We start from the raw sequence: 23,451 nt of genomic DNA, 5'->3' as shown, positions 1-23,451 counted from the left end.
ACACATAACACTTCGAGTAATCAGAATATTAAGTGATGACCTTATACCAAAATATTCAAACTTTAGGAATTGCATATATATTTGGGCAGTTACAGCATTTACTTATGCAGTACAACCTAAGGTTTACCGTTGTACAACAGTGGTTTTCCAAGTAACTTAGCATCCCAGATAAAAGGGCCTAATTGGTCAAAAAGACTTCATTTACCATTTAAATCCTGGGAAGTTTGTCAAAACCTTAGGAAGTTATAAGTGCATCCTAAATAGGATTACAGATTACTACAAATATTAAAACTTTATTTATTCAACCAAGGTGGCAATAAAAGATCCTAAAGGTGAATGTATAGCATTATATAGTTGTTACCAAAACCTAGCTCCTTTAACATTGAGACGTTTAAAAAAATTTTTTTTTAAATGTTTATTTATTTTTTGAGAGAGAGAGACAGAGTATGAGCAGGGGAGGGGCAGAGAGAGAGGGGGAGACACAGAATCCGAAGCAGGCTCCAGGCTCCGAGCTGTCAGCACAGAGTCCAACACGGGGCTGAAACTCACAAGCCATGAGATCATGACCTGAGCCGAAGTCAGACGATTAACTGACTGAGCCACCCAGGGGCCCCTAACATTGAGAAGTTTTAACTAAGTAATCAAAGACCTGATAAAGATGAAACCTAAAACTTTGGTTTTCCTGGAAGACAAACTTTTGTTTGCATTGTCTTGCCAAGAGCAGATCAATAGTCCAAGAAAACTTTGTCATTTGAGCAGAGAGAAAAGCAGAATTTCAACTTTATACCAGTGTACTTTTAAAATTCCATTCATCTCAACCTTAGTCCATCCTGAACACACATAATATCCCTTTTCAGAGATTTCCTTTCATGAACCTTTTACAACATTCCTTTGCCTTCAAACTTTGTCCCAAAGCCATTTCTCTCCAAATAACCAGTCTCATTTAGGACAAAATTACCTTCTTCTACCCTCAACAAAAATGTATTTCCATTTCTTATATCTTTTTACATACCTTCTACTTTCCTACATACAGGGTTGCTTTCCTTATTTACATCTGTTTTAAGTACACTTAGCAGAATTTTAAATCTTAGGGAACCTTAGTCTCCAATTAAGGACTTAGTAACCAACTGAGAGGTGTTTACACCAGAATTTTTTAGATGGTAAATTCATGAACCAATTAAGTACAAAGCATGTTTTCCAATAGGTCCAAATAGCCTTAATTTCTCTGCAATAAGAAGTTAAAAACACAAACCTATGTTCAGTAATCAAAGCTTTAGCAATTCATTCTATTTGGAAAAGACCTAGATGTCCAGGGGGGTGCATTTTACTCCTTGACCTTGAGGATTGAAGGAGGAGCCAATGGTGCCTGAGGCACTGAGGAGGGTATAGGAACCAATTGTGTAGACCACACCCAAGTTGGTGCAGAAAGAGCAGGGGGAGGGGAAGACAGAAGAGGCAAGGTGCCAGTAGAAGGCAGAGAAGGACAACCTAATTCAAAACCTTAACTCAGACAGAGGAGCAGACGCCATGGTTTTTTTCCACCAAAGTGGAAATATGGAGTCCACATCAGGCCAGAGAAGACCCGGGTATTTCCCCAAAACAAGTGGAGTTCAAAAATAGAACATATTAGGGGCGCCTGGGTGGCTCAGTCGGTTGAGCGTCCGACTTCAGCTCAGGTCACAATCTCTTGGTCCATGAGTTTGAGCTCAGCGTCGGGCTCTCTGCTGACAGCTCAGAGCCTGGAGCCCACTTCAGATTCTGTGTCTCCCTCTCTCTCTGCCCCTCCCCCACTCATGCTCTGTCTCTCTCTGTCTCAGAAATAAATAAACATTAAAAAAAAAATAGAACATGTTTACAGAGGGAAAACAACTGCCTAAAATAACTTGTCTAGATCACTCAAACTTACAACTATACTGTGACCTTCCACTCTGAAACATTAAAGACTGAAAGTGGAGTCCCATAGTTCTTTTACATTTAGGTTTGCCTAATCAGTGTATTATTCCTGTGCTGATCTTGTGGAAATAGGAGTCAGCAAACCTGGAGGGCCCTGTAAGATCCGGTCATGACCAGAGGGGTTCCCACTCTGACTCAAGACCCTTTCCTTGGAACCAGACAATTTCATCCATCAATGGAGAGAGAGGTTCTCTCCATGTTTTGGCTTTTGTAAATAATGCTGCTATGAATGTGTGGGTGCAAAAAAATATTTTCAAGTTAGTGTTTTCCCTTTCTTTGGATATATTCCCAGAGGAGGAATTGTTGGATAATATGGTAATTCTTTGAAGTTTTTGAGGATCCTCCATGTTTTTTTCCATGGTGCCTGGTGCCATCAACAGTGCAAAAAGGTTCACTTTTCTCCATATACACACTAGCATTTGTTATCTTTTGTCTTCCAGATCATGGCTCTTCTAACAGGTGTGAAGTGATATCTCTTTGCAGATTTAATTTGAATTTCCCTGATGACTAGTGATGGTGAGCATCTTTTTAAGGTATGTATTGTCCTTTAATGTCTAATCTGGCCCTTTGCCTATTTTTTAATTAGGTTATTTGTCCTTTGGCAATTGAATTGTTTGAGTTCTTTATATATTTTGGAAATGAACCTTGATCAGATAAATTTTTGCAAATATCTTTTTTCCCATTTCACTGGTACTTTTTCAGTGTGTTGATGCTTTACTTTACTGTGCAGATAGTTTTTAGTTTGATATAGTTCCAATTACTTACTTTTTTTTTTTTTGTTGCCTGTGGTTTAGGTGTCCTATGAAAAAAATTATTACTAAGACCCATGGCAAAGACTTTCTATTCCTTTATTTTTTTTCCAGGAGTTTCATGGTTTCAGGTCTTACATTTAAGTATTTAATTGCAGCTAATTATTGTTAGTGGTGTAAGAAATGGGTCCAGTTTCATTCTTTTACAAGTGAGAATCCAATTCTGTGGCACTATTTATTGAAAGCACCTTTTTCTCCATTGAGTAGTGTTGGCTCCCTTGTCAAATATTAGTGGACTGTATGTTTGGGTTACTTTCTGAGTTCTCAATTCTGTTCTGTTGCTCTTTTGTCAGATTTTATGCAGTGCCATATTGTTTTGATGACTAAAACTTTATCATATATCTGAATCAGGCAGATCTGCACCAAACACATTCCATGGCCAGAGTGTTCCTCTGACTGTGTAGATGAACAAAACTGCTGGTTGGGATTACTACTTTGAGCACTGTAGGTATGAACTTGATCTTCTAAGATATGTGTGCTGGTTGTCGCAAGCCCCTCCCCTCTTCTCCATCACAGTCACATTCCTAGTGGTTGGGTTCTTCAAATTCCCCTGTAATTCTCATAGTATAAGATCAGAGTAAGGACTTCAGCAAAGCAACTCCCAATGCTGGGTGAGGGCTTGTTGTTCCTGTGGGCTCTGTTTTCCCACTGGAGAAATGGAAGACTCAGGGGAGACTTTTTAGTGTGGTGCTGCTCTGGCCAGTGGGAGGGATGATGTAGTTAATTCGTAGCCACTGCTTTTATTCTTCTAATGCAGTTGGCCTTGTCCTTGTCTCTATGGTTCAGGGAGGTGCTTCAGCCGCACCTCCATGTTCTAGAATTCTCTCAATGATGTCTTTTTTTTTTTTTTTTTTTTAATCAGTTTCTCTTGTGAGGGAGGGTGAACTTAGGGTCAATCTATGTCAATCTGTGTTACCATCTTGGTGATGTTAACAGACTAATGACTTTTATTCTATGATTCCTCTACCCTGTGCTCCTCCACTACCTGCTTCCCTCTCTTTCTGATCAGCCTTATTTCCCTCTTTGTCAGGCAGAAAGCCCAAAGTTCAATTGCTTATTTATATTAAACCTTTTCAGAAAAGGAAACATTTTTAGAGTTAATTTTAAATTGTGATCATATGAGTTAAAAGTCATTGTTATAGACTTTCCTAAACCTAGGCAAATAGACAAACATATTCAGAGGAACTTAGAATAATTTTATAAGAAAAGACAACCTCTAGCTCTGCATCAGTTATTTCCTATGTTAGTAGAAAATTCAGATACTAATTAGGGAAGGTTAAAACAATGCAGGAAGATCCCCAGAGGTGGCTTAAGAAAGAGAAAATTTCACAGAAAACCAGAGAGAATTAGAAAAACTATAGATGTGGGGGTGCCTGGGTGGCTCAGTCGGTTAAGTGTCCGACTTTGGCTCAGGTCATGATCTCATGGTCTGGTCTGTGGGTTCGATCTTATGTCAGGCTCTGTGCTGACAGCTCAGAGCCTGGAGCCTGATTCGGATTTTGTGTCTCTCTCCATCTCTGCCCTACCCTGCTCATGCTCTGTCTCTCTCTGTCTCTCAAAAATGGATAAACGTTAAATTTTTTTTTTAAAAAAGAAATAGACACTTAAATATAGAGAACAACCTGGTGGTTGGTTGACTGGAGGTAGGTGGGGGGGGGGGGGTGGGTTAAATGGGTGATGAGGATTAAGGAAAGCATATGTGATGAGCCCTGACTATTGCATGTAAATGATGAATTGGCTAAATTCTACTACTGAAACTAATATTACACTATATGTGAGTTAACTGAATTTAAATAAAAACTTGAAAGAAAAAAAAAAAACAAACTATAGATGGGTGACAAGATCTTTTAGAGACTATTTCCAAAGCCTTATCTTTTTATTATTATTTTCTAATGTGTATTTATTGTTGACAGAGAGAGGGAGACAGAGCATGAGTGGGGGAGGGGTAGAGAGAAGGAGACACAGAATCTGAAGCAGGCTACAGGCTCTGAGTTGTCAGCACAGAGCCTGGCATGGGGCTTGAACTCATGAACTATAAGATCATGACCTGAGATGAAGTCAGAGGCTTAACTGACTGAGCCACCCAGGTGCCCCAAAAGCCTTTTCTTCAAAAATAGATTTTCCCAGTCCAGAAAGGGCAGGAATGGTGGGAATGAATCCTTTGACATTATCAGGAATAGGTTCTTAATGCTTGATATAGTACACAGCTATAGATCCTAATGAAAGTGTGAGTTCAGTGCTCTCCTCACTTGTATACATGACCTTATCCACAAATGGGAACTTCAAAAATAAGAAATAAAGTGGAAAGGAGCTCCATTGTAAGCTCACCAACTCACTGGTATGCATATGCAAAATGTCTTGGAACAAAATAAGACGGATAATAAACTGATGATCTCACAGTTTAAGACCTTAGTCTGGATGGGACGTCTGGGTGGCTCAGTCGTTTAAGTGTCCGACTTTGGCTCAGGTCATGATCTCACAGTTTGTGAGTTTGAACCCCATGTCGGGCTCTGTGCCGACAGCTCAGAGCCTGGAGCTTGCTTCGGATTCTGGGTTTCCCTCTCTCTCTACACCTCCCCTGGCTCACAATCTGTCTCTCTCTCTCTCTCTCTCTCATTCAAAAAATAAACATTAAGAAAAAAAAAAAAAAAGACTTTAGTCTGGAGATACCTAACAAGGATTCTTATAGATAATTTAAGCAGAACAAATACTATAGAAATAATTGAGGTATGCTAGCTAAGAAACTGAAGAAAAACTAAAAAAGATATTCAAAGAAAATGCTCTAAGAAATGAGGACCCAATTTTTGATTTTACATTTATATTCACAAGGAAAACATAAATAGCAAACATATTTTTCTAACACAAATGTATCAATCCTGTCAAATCCTACAACCTTTCACTTTTATCATGCTATGTAGATAGGGAATTTTTGACAATTATGGAAATAGCCACTATCTCTTAGTCAATAAACTTTATCTTGGGATCTAAACAAACAACAAGAAATATTCTCTTCTCCTTCACTAACTTCTACTAGTTGAAGGGCTAGTAGAGAAAGAACTCATTATAGTGTTATCAGTTCTTAAAATTCTCGTATGCTCTCAGTCAAAAAATCCAGTGAAAAATATAGAGACATGTTCAGAAGCTCAGAGGCATGATGTGGGAGATTTCTGAGACTGCTCTTATTGTCAAACTACTATAAGCTCTTCCTGCCAATAAAGATTTCAAGGAAAACAAAGTATTAATTAAGTTATAACTCTGGTTAATTTCAAAATCAGTCTTTTCCCAATGATTTTTTTTATGTCAACATAAAGCTGTTATGAATTTGCAGTGCAAGTCCAGTTTAAACAAACAAAAATACTATGAACTTATGTAATAGATGTTTTTCAACTTCTTGTTTGGATGAGTTCTTTCTGAACTATCCTGAGTCAACATCTCAAATTTAAAAATTTTAAATTTTATTAAATTTACTTTAAAAAATTAATATGAGGGGCGCCTGGGTGGCTCAGTCGGTTAAGGATCTGACTTCAGCTCAGGCCATGATCTTGCGTTTCGTGGGTTTGAGTCCCACATCAGGCTTTGTGCTGACAGCTCAGAGCCTGGAGCCTGCTTCAGATTCTGTGTCTCCCTCTCTCTCTACCCCTACCCCACTCGTGCTCTGTCTCTCTCTCTCTCTCCAAAATGAATAAACATTTAAAAAATATTTAAAAATGTTTATATGATTTGACAGACCCAATTAGTTTCAACCTTCTTATAGCTTAATTGTGCATTTTTTTGGTGTGTAATTTAATGGTTCCTGAAAAACCGTACTTGGATTTCTCACAAATGTCATATTGTCATAAATATTTTTGAAAGAGAGCTGAAATTCACAAGTCATAATCATATAAGCAGTGAAGTAATAAAAAAAATGTTGACATAGCTTCTGCATTTGTCAATAAAGATATAGTAGTGCTCAAACCTTGATCATAGTGGACATCACTGGTAGGAAACCTAAACAACAGCCTTAATGTTCTATTCTCAGGTAAGAGAAAGTCCTGAAATGGCATTGCAAAAGCATTGTCGCCAACAGTAACAAAGGCAGAAGGCAGATTTAAATTTTTTTTTTAAGTTTCTTTGTTTTTGAAAGAAAGAGAGCGAGAGCAAGAGCACAAGTGGGGGAGGGGCAGAGAGAGAGGGAGACAGAGAATCTTAAGCAGACTCTGCCTTGTCAGCATGGAGACCTATGTGGGCTTGAACTTACAAAACCAGTGAGATCATGACCTGAGCCAAAAGCAAGAGTCAGACGCTTAAATGACTGAGCTACCCAGGTACCCCACAAAAGGAAGATCTTTAAAATCCTGAATGCTTAGCCAGTCTCCAAAAATAGAGTAGATTTGGAGCATAATAGCATTGAGTTATTAACTCACCATTAACATTATCGCCATCATCCTCATCATCTTTCTCTGGATTCAGATTTGAGTCAGATCCAGGTTTGATTCATGGCCATTCCAGCTATCACTTTTGTAACCTTGGGGTGAGGTACAAACTTTACTCCACGCCAAATTCTGTGCTAAGCTCTCAACCTACGTCCTTTCATTTGGTCAACTCACAACTTCCACTTTACAGATGGAAAAACAGGCACAAAAGCGAATATGATTTTCGTGTTCTAAATAACTGAATTTTCAATTTAAAAATAAAGGGGAAATTCAGGGTATTGTGTGTACCTACAAATATGTTAACAGTTCTTTAAGGCTGTATATTAAACAATATTCACCTGTTAGACATTCCTTAGAAAACAAGCTTTGGTAACATAAAGGAAACTGCAAATAGCCATAAATACCAAAAGACACACTTTGAGATACTATCTAAAGCAATGATATAAGGACATAATGATAAAGGCAATTGGTAATTATCATAACTGGCACTTATTGATGTAGCATGTTGATTTTGTGATAGCAAGTGTGTGTGTGTGTGTGTGTGAGTGAGTGAAGAGAGGGATATACAAAGAGGAGAAAGAGAAGTAAACATATTGCTTTAAACCATGGAAAACTAATAAATAAACATAACTGTAAACAGCATTCTGAAGACAGGTGCTGAACATGATTTAGTTATTTTGCTCCTGGCTTGAAAATGAACCTCAGCATTGGATTCACAGAAGCTGTTGGATTCTCTTGGGGTTTAGCACTGCAGGAAAATGCTTTACAACTTAATTGCATGCTCTGAAAGCCAATTGGCTGGTTTGCAAATTTATGCAACATTTATGCCTGGTGAGTTGGGTAAGTGCAGGTATGGAAGGGAGGAAAGAAAGTTTCATTTACTCAGATACAACTCATGGTTAATAAATTGTAACAAGCATTTGTAAAGGAAACAGAGGCTGAACAAGGCCAGAGGGAAAGTGGCATTATGTTTTTGCATTTTAAATGTGCATAATTAGCACAGTCCATCCTCCTGGGACAGAAAACCCATGAGATCATGTCAACCTTTGCCTGAATGCCAATATAAGCAACAAATTAATACAAGTGTAAGATATCCATTCTTTACATGTCAAAAATCAAGTGATGATATAAAGGCATTCTCAGAGAAAAGACAAAATAAAAATGTATTTTTAAGGCTTTATTTTTTGAAAGAAGTTTTAGGTTCACAACAGACTTGAGAGGAAGGTACACAGACCGGCTATACAAACCCTTCCCCAACAAATGCACAGCCTCCCCCATTAATGACATACCCTACCACATTTGATACATCTGTTAGAACTGATGAACCTATATTGACACGTCATAATCATCCAATGTCTATAGCTTACTATAGTTCTCTCTTGGTGTTGCACATTCTATGCATTTGGACACATGTATAATGTAACTTATGTCCACCACTATCATATTGTACAGAGTAGTTTTACTACCCTAAAAATACTCTATGTATCACCTACTCAACGTCCTCACAACTCCTGGAAGTCACTGATCTTTTTACTCCTGCCATAGATTTGCCTTTTCCAGAATGTCCCATGGTTGAAATTTTACAATGCACAAAATATTCAGCTTAGCTTCTATCACTGAACATGTACTGAAGGTTTCTCCATGTCTTTTTATGGGTCAATGGCTCCTTTCTTTTTAGTGCTGAATAATAGCACTAATCCATTGCTTGGATGTATCGCAGTTTATTTATCCATTCACTTACTGAAGGACATCTTTGTTGCTTCCAAGTTTTGACAATTGTGAATAAAGCTGATATAAACATCTGTGTGCAGGTTATTGTGTGTACATATATTTTCAACTCCCTTGGGAGTTATCAATGAATGCATTTGCTGGATCATATGATAAGAGTATGTTTAGTTTTGTAAGAAACTGCCAAATTCTTGTATTCCCACCAGCAAAGAATAGTAAAATTTGTAGAGTTTCTATTGCTTCCACACTCTCCCCAATATCTGGTGTTGTCAGTCTTTCAGGATTTGGTCATTCTAATAGGTTTATAGTGAGTGATAAATTATTGTCTTAATTTGTATTTCCCTGATAACCTAGGATGTAGATCATTATTTCATATGCTTATTTGCCATCTATAATCTCTGGTGAGGTGTCTGTTAAGGTTTTTGACCCATGTTCTAATTCAGGTGTGTTTTGTTTTTGTTTTTGTTTTTGTTTTTATAGTTCTTCATATATTTTGATTAATGATCCTTTATCAGAGGTGTCTCTTGAAAATATTTTCTCCCAATCTTTTCCTGGCCTCTCATTCCCTGGTTATTGACTTTTGTAGAATAAAAGTTTAAATTTTAATGAAGTCAAGCTTATCAATTATTTTATGAGTCATGCCTTTGATGTTGTATCTAAAATGTTATACCTAGATCTTCTCCTGTGTTTTATTTTAGGAATTTTATAGTTTTGTGTTTTAGGCCTATGATCAAATCCATAGTGAGTTAATTTTTGTGAAGGGTATGAAGGTTCATTTTCTTGACATTTGGGTGTCTGACGGTTCCAGTACCAATTATTGAAGAGCCTATTTTTGCTCCGTTATATCGCCTTTGCTCTTTTGTCAGTGATCAGTTGGCTGTATTTATGGGTGCCTATTTGGTTGGTTTATCTATCTATCTATCTATCTATCTATCTATCTATTTAACGTTTATTTATTTTTGAGACAGAGAGAGACAGAGCATGAACGGGAGAGGGTCAGAGAGAGAGGGAGACACAGAATCTGAAACAGGCTCCAGGCTATGAGCTGTCAGCACAGAGCCTGAGGCGGGGCTCGAACCCACGGACCAGGAGATCATGACCTGAGCCGAAGTCGGACGCCCAACCAACTGAGCCACCCAGGCACCATGGGCACCTATTTGTGAGCTCTCTGCTCTGTTCCATGGATCTGTCTCTTTTATTTTTCTTTGATTTTGTGTAGTTAGAAAATAATATGCCTTTGTATAGATTTTTTTGGATTTTATGCTGTTTGGTTTTCTGATTTTCCTAGACCTGTGGTTTGATGTCTCATGTTAAATTGGGAAAATTCTCCACCATTGTTTCAAATGTTTCTTAAATTCCTTTTTCTCTTTTTCCTTCTGGTATTCTCATTATGTGTATGATGTACCATTATGTGCCCATAAAACTTAGAAATTCTGAAGATTTTCCCCCTCAATCTTTGTTCTCTTTGCTTTTCAGTATTGAAGATCTATACTGATACATCCTCTAGCTCAGAGATTCTTTCTTTTCTCAGCCATGTTCAGTGTACCATTAAACCCATCAAAATCATTCTTCATTGTTATTGCAGTGTTTTTTTCTACTATTCCGTTTTTTATTATTTCTTAGGATTTCTATCTCTCTGTTTACATCTCCCTTTTATTCTTATGTCAGCCACTTTTTCCATTACATCCGTTTAATCATGGAGCCTATTAATCGTAGTTTTTCTAAATTCCTGGTCTGACAGTTACTACATCACTGTCACATTTGGTTCTGATTCTTGCTGTGAGTCTTCAAATTGTGTGTGTATGTGTGTGTTTCCTTTGGTATACCTTGTAATCATTTCTTGATGACAGGATGTGATTTGGTGGGGTAAAAGGAACTGCTGTGAATTGGCGTTTAGTAACATAATGGTGAGGTATTGGAGGAAGGGAAGTGTTCTATAGTCTTGGGATTTCTTCAGTCGTTTAGTAAGCCTGAACCTCTGTTCTGTGAACTTCACAAGTGTTTCTTGAAGTGTTTTTTATTCTTTTTCCTTATGTGGGACAGGATGGCTAGAGTGGACTGAAGCTAAATATTTCCCTTCCTAGGTCAGTTAGGCTTTGATAATACCCTAGCATGTTAGGCTCTGGTTAACTAGTTTTTACTGAGGGCAAGGCCTTGTTAAGAACAGAGTGCTCTGGTATATTTCAAAATGGTATATTTCAAAATTTCAAAATATTTCAAAATATTTCCCCCTCTCTCTGATGGAAGCCAAAGGGTATTTTTTTCTAATATTTACTGTGGGAGTCTGGTTAAGTTCCTGGGGGTAAATCTTATAATACCATGGGGTCTCCTTATGACTAGGTGCCCCTGGACATCTAGCTCTCAGAAGTGTCAGCACAAGCTTTAAGCAATTAATCACTTAGGGTTCAGATTTACGATCATGACACTGGTTCCAGGGTGACTCCCTCTCCTGAGTCTCTGTTCCTATAAGTTGTGACTCCCTCTGTTCATTTGTCTGTCTCCCCAGTCATGGGGGCAGTCTTCTCCCCTACCATATGGATCCTATAAGAGTTGATTTTTTTTTCACTTTATTAGGAGGTTGTTAGGAGGAAGAGGCAACTTTCAAGCTTCTTGCATGTAGAACTGGAAAATGGAACTATCCTGATAAATTTTCTTTTTAATATTCAGAAAAATGAGGCAATGTGGAGGCCATGTGTACCTTCACAAGTTTTTGTCTCAGAATGCAGGGCCCCATGGTGTATTGATAATTTGATAAAGTACTCATAGTTTTCTTTACCTACCATATAGATTTTCTTATCCTATACAGATAAAAAATAAGAAAAAAATAAAACCACTTTTGTATGACCCTTCAATATTATATTTTTTAGGTAAGAAGAACCTTTATAGATTTAGGCCTTGCAAAGGGTCAAAACAACAACAATTTGCAATTTGACTCTTTACAGTATTTCATCTTTATTTTTAAAACACCATGGGAAAAATTTAGCTGCTATAAAATCTATAAAAATGTTTACTCATGATAAATTAAGTCATTAGATTTTTTCTTTTTCCCCTCAAGGTACATGGGCAAAACAAGTAGTGATTTCTGTTTTGCATTCTTTGGCTCTTTTAATACATGACCAATTAAAGTCTCTTTACTTCTAATTTTATTAGAATGATCTAACAAGAAAATGGATCTTAGATAGTATGACGTGACTTAGATTTCTTTGTAGATACCATGAGCCTTTTTCTTTTTAGTATTCGTACCCTTATTATTATTGCTTTGAAAATTCAAAAAGGTTCAATTTTAAGTCCTAGTTTTGGATTTTTTTTTCTTTTTACAATCTTTTCTCCAGCTTATCTTTTAAATTGGTGGAAGATAAAACATATTTGATAATTTTTATGACAACTAATTTATTATGTTATTATGCTACCCTCTGTATTTTAAATTTGGATAATTTATTTCAAGCAATACCATTGCACTATGCAAATGAACTTAAAGTTCATGGGGAAAGATTGAGAGGATAAGTGAAAGGGAAAAAACAAATACCAGCTGTTCTGTTACATATATTGCCAGGATCCCAAAACTTGATAATGACTTTATAAGGTCACAGAGAATTGTACAGGATTAGGAAATATCAGAAAAGCTAATGATATTAAAAGGAGAACAAGAAAAGACTTCATTCCAATGTTATCTTGTTTTCTAAAATAAAATAATTTTTCTAAAGACGAGAAGTTTTAGGTTTATAACACAATTGAAAAGAAGATCTAGGGATATCCCCTATACCTCCTTTTGCCACCCATGAATATAGCCTCTCATATTATCATCTAGATGATTATATGTCAATTCAGGTTCATACTTTGTAAAAATAATAATAATAATAATAATAATAATAATAATAATAATATACCATTTGATGAGTAATGCTGGTAATGTGAGAGATTATTCATGTGGAGAAAGAAGGTATATGGGAAATCTCCATACCTTTAACAACAAAAATTTGTTTTTCATGGTTCTGAAGGCTAGAAATCCACCATCAAAGTGGCATCCATGTTGGTGTTTGGTGAGTCCTCTCTTCCTGGCCTGAAGACAGCTGCTTTCTTACTTCTTATTTTCACCTGGACTTTACTCTGTGTGAACACACACACACACACACACACAGAGAGAGAGAGAGAGAGAGAGAGAGAGAGCACTATCCCTTAGTTCCTTATCTCTTCTAAGGGCACCAGCTCTGCTCTATGACCTCATTCAACTTTAATTACCTCTCTAAAATTCCTGTCTCCAAATACAATCAAATATGAATTTTGGGAGGACACAATTCAGTTCATAACATACATCTTATGGCAGACTAGTACATGCTCATATACAAGCCTCTTGTCCAAAATATAACATAAGGCCCATTTAATTCCTTGTACTCAGATGAAGATCCCCCATGCCATGGCATCAGCTTTCCCTACATAACCTTGTGGTGCCATCAGAGGCACTTACAATTTCATGTCCAGATCAATTGCCACTGTGCAACTGGGACTGTCTTTTCCATGGAGTCTGGTATGTGAGGTGAAGTCTGAGATTAGAGTATTAAAAAAACAAAAGCAAACAAACCTATTTCCATATGTTTTTTTTTTTCCTTTTGTGAGATAAAAAGTTTGTTTCAAGTCTATATGAACTATTACCAGGGAGTCTGCCAGATATTCCTCTAAGTTCATGCAAAGTTGCTATCATGATTATATTAGAGCTTCCTTACTTTTACTTATTTTTAAATGAATGCCATCTCTGAAGATCAGATGAAATTGATAGTAAACAGACCAAACCTTTCTTCCTATAATTAATCCATGATCCCTATAGAAAGTATTGAATTATATGAGTACTATTTGTTCTTCAAAACTATTGATTATTTTCCCACTTGTCTCAGAAATCCTAGGAATTTTGTTCATTTCAACAAATACTTGCTGAATATCTACAGTGTTGGTGCTTTCTTCTGGGCACTTAATTTTCCTTGTACTTAGGATTCTTTTATTATAGGTGGAAGGGAAAGCAACCATAACTGGCTTTCATATATAGGGACACTTGAGCAATAAAATGTGGCCCAAGACCAGGAAAAAATTGAACAAAGTCACAAAATTCTGCCTCACATCTGCTTCTCAAGAAAACATCTTTTTTTTTTTTTTTTTGGTCCAATTATTCTCCAAAACTCCAGGGTTAATATATCACAGCTTAAACCTCCAGATATATACACTAACTCAATTCAGTTCGTGATTTTCCAGTGTATCCTGTCTTCATCACTTCTGTCAGAGTACATCTGGACTAGTGATCTCTAAACAAGTACTGGGTCTGGTAACAGAGCTCTGATTGCCCCAAGAGAGACTATCCTCCTGAGGAGGACAAGAACACTGGACTGAAAGAGTAAGGCTATTTTATATATTAGAAATGGAGTGGAGAGAATGGTCACAGAAAAGCATGACTGAGGCTGATCAAACAACATATCCTCCGTACAGCCCAGCCTGAGGTTATAACTAGCAGCTCATATGTTATAAGCTCTATGGTAGAGATGGTCATGGATCTGTCTTCTCAGCATTATTTTCTGGATCCTGACATCAACCAGAGCTAAGATGTAATATATTATTTAAAATTGTCATTATCTACCACCCTAGGTTCCATCTCATCCTGCTATTGACTAGGCTTTGCTATTACTTAATCTATTAACACTATGAACTTTACCATTGTCTTGATTTTCTTGCAAAAGCTTTTAAGAAATATTCTGCCTTTACCAGAAGGCTGTCGTTTTCCAGAGAGAACAAGCCACCTAGATAGCTTCTGAGCCACGATCTGAAAGTTATATATGCACTGAATTCCAGCAATGATCATTAGTTGCAGGGGCGAAATGGTATTACAGTTAAATTCCCAATACTCTGCCACCCCAGATTTATAGATGAAGAGCCGTAAGAGCTTATACCTAAGCTCCTTGAGAGAAATGCCTTATGAAACAGTTTTGTATCCCCAATCCTGACATATATATATATATATATATATATATATATATATATATATAGTCTGTTGAAGGAACATGTTATTTTTCAAAACAAATTCTATCAAAATATAACTCCAAAATTAGTTGTTAGAATGATTGTTAATCTTAAAAGGCTTTTGAGGAAATGGTGTTGTTTCTCAGCAGTACGACATATATATTTCAGTCAAGTTTTTACTTTTTATGTATTTCTGAATCAGACATTTAAGTTTCTATGGTTTAAGTATTTTGAAGTGAAGCATTTCTAAGTACAAAACTTAACATTTTGGAGGAATGATTACCAAAATAACGTAAAAATATATCTTCTGAATTTTTCACTTCAGTGTTTCCCTTATATTCACATTTCCTTCAAAAACTGAAGATATGTCCCCAATAGAATTTAAGATATTTTTATCAGATAAAAATAAGATGAGGTTTTCACAGTGGACAGACTAAATCTTTAAAAAATAGAACATTAAATGCTTAAAAGAAGATATTAACAGCATATTATGTGGTTTTCCCCCAAAACTTTTAATTTGTTTTTGTGGTAAGAGTTAAATTTTGTCATTAATTATTCATTTATCAATTACAGTTTGAAATTGTAGCCTTGAGAATTCAGGAGACATACTAGACATTTACAAGAAACATCTACTGTAAACTTCACATCTGGACCATCAAGTGTTGATTATAAGGTAGACCATATGCTAATGGGAAAAGGAGAATAAAGCCTTTAAGACTGTGTGTCAAGAGAACACCTGTCAGCATGGTATGACAAATGTTAATTGTTCATCAACAATTCAAAGAAATATTTCTGCTTAAGTTTTACAAAAAGGATGCAGCTTTGACATTTAAACATGAAATAAGAGCATTAGGAATATTGTGAAATTCAGAAATGTCCATACGATGAGTCCCATTTCAGCTTTGAATCAGTTAAATTTTATTTCCAGCAGCAATAAATAGTTGCTCATGACTCAGGTCAACTAAAACAGTTACACTGAAAAAAATAATGATTAGCCAAAGGGGTCATTCAAAAATTAACTCCTGGAGGACTTGGGTGGCTCAGTCGGTTAAGCATCCGACTTCAGCTCAGGTTATGATCCCACAGTTTGTGCGTTTGAGTCCCACGTCGGGCTCTGTGCTGACAGCTGGGAGCCTAGAGCCTGCTTCAGATTCTGTGTCTCCTTCTCTCTAGCCCTCCTGCGCTCGTGCTCTGTCTCTGTCTCTCGAAAATAAATAATCATTAAAAAAAAGCACAAGAAAACAAAAATTAACTCCCCAGGAATGTTGATTATTATAAACTGTTTACTCTTATTTTGTTTAAGTTTAATTGAAAAACTACAATTTTAAGAAATATTTGATAATATAAATCCAAATTAAATATAAATATCACATAAACAAATACAAAAACATTCAACCCCAAACTCTGGTCTTGTAGTTCCTGAGTTTCAACTCTCCAGTGATGTTTTTCTCTAACCTACCCTGGTCCGCAACGACTATTGTGATTCCCAAAACTTGATCAGTAGCAATAACCACATCACCTTTACAATAGTGATTTTGAAGCCTCGTGTTCTGTTCTTACCACTTTCTGTCTTTCCAGCTCACTTATTTAGGCATTATTCATCTCAAAGTCTACAAACCTATAAGATTTTTAATCCAACTTTCACCTTGCTCTTTATCACCCTTTCCCATTTTACCTAATTTAGATTCCACAATGGCTGGAATCTATCTGCTTGACATTCTTTCCACCTTCTTGCCTTTCTGGGAAAAGCAAACAAAACCCAATTAATCCTCACTCTCCATATTGTTGTAGTTATTGTGGTTTTCAGCCACACAATGAAGCTGACTGGAGAAAAGTTTAGAATTTTGCTAACTGCAACTTATTCTCAGTTTAGGATATTGCATCTCAGATTGTCCCTAAGCATTGTCTCCTGCATTTCCCTGCTCACTGCCCTGCTGACACAAAGCTATAACACACTTTCACACCCTGTCAAATCTTCAAAACCCTTTCCCCACCTCCCATTCTAAGCAGATGCCTCGCTCCTTATTTCACAAGAAAAGAAAAGTAATCAGAATAAAACTACCCAGTTGGCTTGTTACAAAAACTTTTAACCTATCTGCATCTATATATAGATTCTTTGCCTTCTCTCTGTTACACTGGAGTAAATGTCTCTGTTCCATATTATCCTTCACCAACACTTTTTATTTCAGTTGTCAAAGTGCCCAGTCATCTCTACAGCAAATAACCATCTTAACCAACATCTCCACAGCACAAACCCAGTGGATTATTTCTTTGAAATGATTTCCTCTAAGAGGATTCCATCCTGTTCTACTTTTACTAATCTACTAAAGTTCACCCCACTTATATCTTCTTTTTTACATTCAATGTGTGCTTTTTAGAATGATTGGAACTCAGTCACCATCTTCATCTATTATCTAACTTCATTCCATAGTTTTACTTAACCAGTCCTTCAATACCAACAGTATTTTATTGACATAAGTTTATACACAAGATTCATAACCAATTGCCTAAATCTCCAATTGGACGTATAACAAATTATTAAAAACATGTTTAAGAACATCACAGTTCAGTCCAATCTGAAAATATGAATTGAATTCAAAATCCTTGTTCATGCAGAGAAACCAACATGAGAATGTAGCCTTAGCTAGTAAAAGAGAGAGATTATGTTGGATTTTGGGGGAAAGGACTGAGTTTCAGCTAGATTTAAATGAAATTGAATGTTTTTGTTTGTTTTGGAACACAGTATAGGGAAGCTAATTACTGACTGAGTAGATTTCTCAGAAGAATCTCTGGGTAAGGACTTTGCTGATTCTGAGGCAGCAATAAGCCTGTGTGCCTGTAGACATAATCCTTCTTAATAGAATAATGAAATATTTAGCTTCCTAACTTATTGCCACCATGGTCTTTTAAGAGAGAGAGCAGGATTTAAGATTCTCCAGTTTTATACTTTTAAAGCTAAGCTTTTGAAATCGACCACACTTCAAATTCATCCCTTTTCAGTAATTAATCCTGATTCATCTTGTTATATTCGTTCTGACAAGTTTAGGATCATGCATTAACCCTTTTTCTTCAATACACACACACACACACACACACACACACACACACACACACACACACAAATGGTACCCATTTTAAATGGTTCAACTTACAATTTTTTGACTTTGTAATGAAGCAAAAAGGATGTATTCAGTAGAAACTGTACTTTGCTATTTGGTATTTTCCCAGGCTAGCAATATGTGGTAGGAAACTCTGTCCCTCTGTACAGCTCTCCCTTCTTCTGTACCTCAAAATGTGGACTTAATTGCGCAGATGTAATTAGTTAAGATAAAGTCATAGTGGACTATGGTGGGCTCCTAATCTACTATGAATGACACCTTGATAAAAAGGGAGAAATTTGGACACATGCACACACAAAGATAGAATTCCATATGCAGATGAAGGCAGATACAGGGATGGTCCAGAAGCCTAGGGACACTGAAGACCATTAGTCAACCCCTAGAAGGTAGGAGAGAGATCTAGAACAGATTATCCCTCACAGCTCTGAGACAAAAGCAATCATTGATCATTGACTTCTGGTTCCAAATTGCAAGAATATATTTCTGTTGTTTAAGCCATCCAGTTTATGATACTTTGTTATAGCATCCCTAGCAAAGTAATAGAGCAGAGATTGGTAAAAATAAGATTGCTAAGCAAATTAGGTCTCCTGATGAGGCAGGTGGTGGCGATATGAAAGTTCAGTATAAATTGTCGATGGCAGTAGTCTCTATCTTCCCAAAAGGACTCTTGCCTCCATGAGAATATGAGAATGTGCATAGAAAGATTCTGGAGATTAGATTTATTTCTTTCTTTGTTGACCCTACACTTTAAAATTACATCACAATTTGTCTAATATTAAATAATATGGTAGTAGAGATATGCTTGTTTTATTTCTGATTTTGAAAGAAGTGTTTCTAAGTTTTTGCCATTGCACACTTCTTTGTTTTTAAGTTTGTTTATTTATTTTGTGTGTGAGAGACAGTGTGCATGGGAGAGGCAGAGAGAGAAGGGAAAACAGAGAATCCCAAGCACATTCCGCACTGTCAGCACAGAACCCCATGTGGAGCTCAGATTTAAGAACCATGAGATGATATGACCTGAGCCAAAATCAAGAATCAGATGCTTAACTGACTGAGCCACCCAGGTGCCCCTGCATGCAACTTTTGATTAAACTTAAATAATATCCATTAAGCCCACAAAGTGTTAGGTAAATATGAGGAATGCACTGTCAGCTTACCTCTCTCTATACAGAGTTAGTTGAAAATGAGTTCTTAACTATAAGTTTGGAAAATGTATAACAGAAAAGAAAGGTGATATCTAAGTCAAAATAACAGGGGGCAAAACCAAGAGCCTTTGTAAAACTGGGTTAAATTCTCAGTACCAGAAGTCAGAATACAGCTCTACTAAAGGAAAATTCTCTGTTCCCAGGCTTGCGGAACTGGCAACATGAGCCTGGCTGCATTTCAGAACTGCCATCAACTAATGATCCTATGAGCTTCTCTTTCTTTTCTCTTTAAAATGAGATTGTGATAAATATTCATGATAATCAGTTAATCATTGTATATAGGGTGGGTGGAAGGTAGACAGTTAACTTAGTCTTACTTGATATGTCTCCAGATCAAGAGGAATAGTTCCTAGGAGACTTATACATACCTATATCTGATTTAGATGATTAGATCCTGATACCATGATTAAATGATACTTTGGGGGCATTGGAAGAAAGTAGGTATACTTTGAATGTGGGATATATGTAAGTTATGGTAGGCAAACAATGGTGGTAGGTTTTCTCCAAAGTTGGCTACCTGCAGTTTTTCATATTACCATCCTTCTGTGGATCGTATTGTCTTAGTGAGTCAATAGAGTACATTGTATAGCACACCAGCTGTTAAATATTTTAGAGTCCCATAATTCAGTAAAAATATGCATATATGTTATACTTCAGATAGGCAAGCTATATTAAAGCATGGATTGAGCCATTTTCCCTTTCCTTATCCAAAAGAAAATGTATTTCAGTTAGAATCAAAAATATTGTATCACTTAAACAACCTTAGACAAAACTATAAAACTTGATTTATTAGGAATATGATCTTTGTTTTCATCGTCTAATTCACCGTATCTATTCTATCTTCCTCATTGTATGCATTTGTTTTATCAATTAACATTCCACTCCTGCCTGAGAAAGTTACTAACGTCTGAGAACTGCCAGATCAGCCCCATTTACTTTCCATAAAAATACACTTTTTAAAAATAGCCTTAGACTTTAGAATTTGAAAATAAAAATTAGCGAGTTTACTTATACCCTAAATGCAGTTTCCCCATTATTAGCATCTTATAAGATACATTTGTTATAATTAATAAACTAGTGTTGATCACTATTTTCAACTAAGGTCCATATATCACTCAAATTTCTGTTCCAAGATACCACATTACATTAAGTTCTCATGTCTCCTTTGGGTCCTCTTGAGTGTAACGCTTTCCTAGATTTTCCTTGTTCCTATAGACCTTGACCATTTTGAGTATTGGCTAGGTATATCATAGGATGCCCTCTGTTAGAATTAGTATGATGTTTTTCCCGTAATTAGATGGTAAGAGCTTTGAGGAGGAAGATCATGGGGATAAAGCATCTTATGATATTATACAATATCAAGGGGGCTAATACTACCAACATGACTTGTTTTTTTAAATTTCTTTTTAATGTTTATTTTTGAGAGAGACAAGAGTGTGTGTGGGGGGCGGGGGGAGGTTGGGGAGGGCAGAGAGAGAGGGAGACACAGAATCTGAAGCAGGCTCCAGGCTCTGAGCTGTCAGCACAGAGCAGGAGGCCAGGCTTGAACCAATGGAATCATGAGATCTTGACCTGAGCCATAGTCAGATGCTTAACCGGCTGAGCCACTCAGATGCCCCTACCAACATGACTTATTAAAGTTCATGTTGACCTATATTACCTGGGTGGAATGCTTATCAGGCATCTTTCTTATAGAGTTACTTGTCTTTTCCTTTTTCCATACTGCATTGTTTGGTGGAAAGTCACTAAGTGTAGCTAACTTTTAGGGAGTTAGTAGGAGTTCTGCTTCCACTTATTGAGTGTAGAGTATTCCATTATTTGAAATTTTTTAGCATAGATTTATATTTTCTCCACTTACATAATGGCTTATCTATATCAGTAAACACTGATGAGTCCTTCTGGGAGGATTAAAGCCTATCCATTCTATGGAGTTCCATCAAAATGAATGGTTCTTGGGATTACTCTGGATAACACGTCATGTATCTGATGAAATCTGTGCAAAGGAAAAGGATAGGGGAAAAATAAATATAAGCAAAATGGTTTAAGCAATATATTCCAAACACATTATAGATAAAATCCCAAAGCTTAATTACACTTTCATATCTCACACTTTTCAGTTTATTTGAAGTCTCCAGAAATTCTTAGTGTGTACCTACCAGAATTTCTTTCCCAACATGTTGATATACCAAAAAATTGAACATTAGAATTAAGTTCTCCTAGCTGGTTGCTTTTTAAGCCATGCTCTTTTACATTTCAGACCTTCAGAATAGATTTTTGCTTGCCTTATGTAAACCTAAACAAAGATGAAATTGACATATAACATATCACATTAATAAAAATGGTTTTGTGGCTTTTTTAAAGGAAATTTAAACCTGTGATTAACATGATCCTATCTTACGGAAAACTGAGAGCTATAAAAAGCATATGTCTAGCAAAGACTTTAAAGAAGTTTATATAAGTTTACATATGGTGAACATGTGTCTTCAGTGAACATCTGCTGAAACCTGAGAATTGAGCAGATTTGAGAGGGAAATATGGAGGTAAAGACCAAGAGGGATGAGGGAAGTAGGAAATCACCCTACATAGATGTAATTTCAAACCACTACTTGTGCTCCAAGCCATGTATCACAACACATTCTACACATGCTTATTTTTTCAGGGATTTAATTGAAGAAGAAACAATATAAAGGGAAGAATGAAAACGCAAATATGTAACGTATTAATGATAGTCAACCTAGAGAAACACAGTATTCCATGATAGAACATTAGAAAATATTACCCAAAGATATTTAGGAAAATATTACCTAGGGACATTTAACTTACTAAATGTGAAACATAGGCAAAATTTATTATTAATAATAATAATCCATTTAAAATGGATTGCATTTCTCTTTAGAATATTTAAAGTAGCACATAAAATGTTTGAAATATAGTATATGCTTTACATAGAACATAGGTTTTATATTGATAGTACAGATTTGTATTTTATAGATGTACATATGTATATATATACATATGTATAGTACAATATATTATAGTACGATGTATTATAAACAAATAGATAGTATTGCTTTTTTCTTGCCATAGGAACTGTTGCTTAGATAAATATTGAAGCTGATACATCTATTCTTACTGTCTGGTATTTTCAGAGATTAATTGTCCCATGTTAATTGCTGAGACATATGCTAAGAATATAAACACTGAATAAGATTTTATATTGAATACAAAATGAGGACTGCATTTAGAAAATAAAACAGTGAATGTGTTTTTAAAATTGGCATTGTATAATGCTACTTTTTTTTTCCTCTGAGGAAGTCATTAGTCATGCTGTTTCCTTCTAGTAAAGTTACATTAACATTGACCCTTCTGTTGTAGGCACATGTTCTGCAGATGCAGAGGAAGATTTAGGATGTGTACTAGTTAAGCAGCCCAGAAATTACTCTCTCACAGATGAATGAGCACCAATGCACATATCATTGTGACCAGCCTCATATTTCTGTAGTAGTAATTTGCCAAGGAGACAATCCAGCATACTGTTGTCTCTGTATCTAGAAAAAAAAAAAAAAAGTATTAGTTTTTCTTAATAGGATTCATTCATTCTTTTTGCCATGACTGAAATCTTTTTAAAATCTGTAAACATCTACTCAAAAGTAGGTTATTACAATTATAAACATATCGGTTCATGGGGGAAAGTAGGATTCCATTTCAACCCAAATAAAAACAAGGCATATTTTGATTCAAATTTGTTGAACTTAGATTTGGCTTATTTCTAGCATATGTGTGTGTGTATTTATGTATGTGTAAGTGTAACACAACACACATATACATCCATTTATTAATGTGCTATTTTTTATTCACTATTCTCATTATCAGGATATATAGAAGAATCATATAAGTAATCTCGTTGAAGGATATTTTCATTTTATAAGAGAGATACTACTACAGCTGCAACTAGAAAATGTGTATATGCAGAAATCAGGAAATTTACATTTGTAGGCATGACAGTAACACGTTTCCAGATAGTGGAGTGACTGAGTAGAAATTGGAGAGAAAACTACTGAAGCACAATATATTACTAGAAGAAAAATGATAAATAACATAAGAAAGATGAATGGATGGAAAGTTTGAGGAAATCCCTGTGAGCCAAAGAATAGGGAAGAATGGCATACCTTACCATGTAGTATATGTTGAGAAATCATATATATATATATATATATATATATAT

The 23,451-nt window shown here is 36.0% G+C and overlaps 1 pseudogene across 1 annotated transcript in view; it reads left to right on the top strand.

Annotated features, from left to right (window-relative positions):
• The window catches only part of LOC132692163 (large ribosomal subunit protein uL11-like), a 99,229-nt pseudogene that overhangs the window by 16,197 nt on the left and 59,581 nt on the right, over nt 1-23,451 (top strand). The window contains exon 2 of the transcript XR_013555177.2: nt 2,394-2,486. The product of XR_013555177.2 is annotated as a large ribosomal subunit protein uL11-like (transcript). The remainder of the gene's footprint in view (nt 1-2,393; nt 2,487-23,451) is intronic.

Source organism: Panthera onca, chromosome B1, assembly GCF_046562875.1.
Source record: "Panthera onca isolate mPanOnc1 chromosome B1, mPanOnc1 haplotype 2, whole genome shotgun sequence".
NCBI lineage: Eukaryota > Metazoa > Chordata > Mammalia > Carnivora > Felidae > Panthera > Panthera onca.
This window is presented reverse-complemented; position numbering and strand designations above follow the sequence as displayed.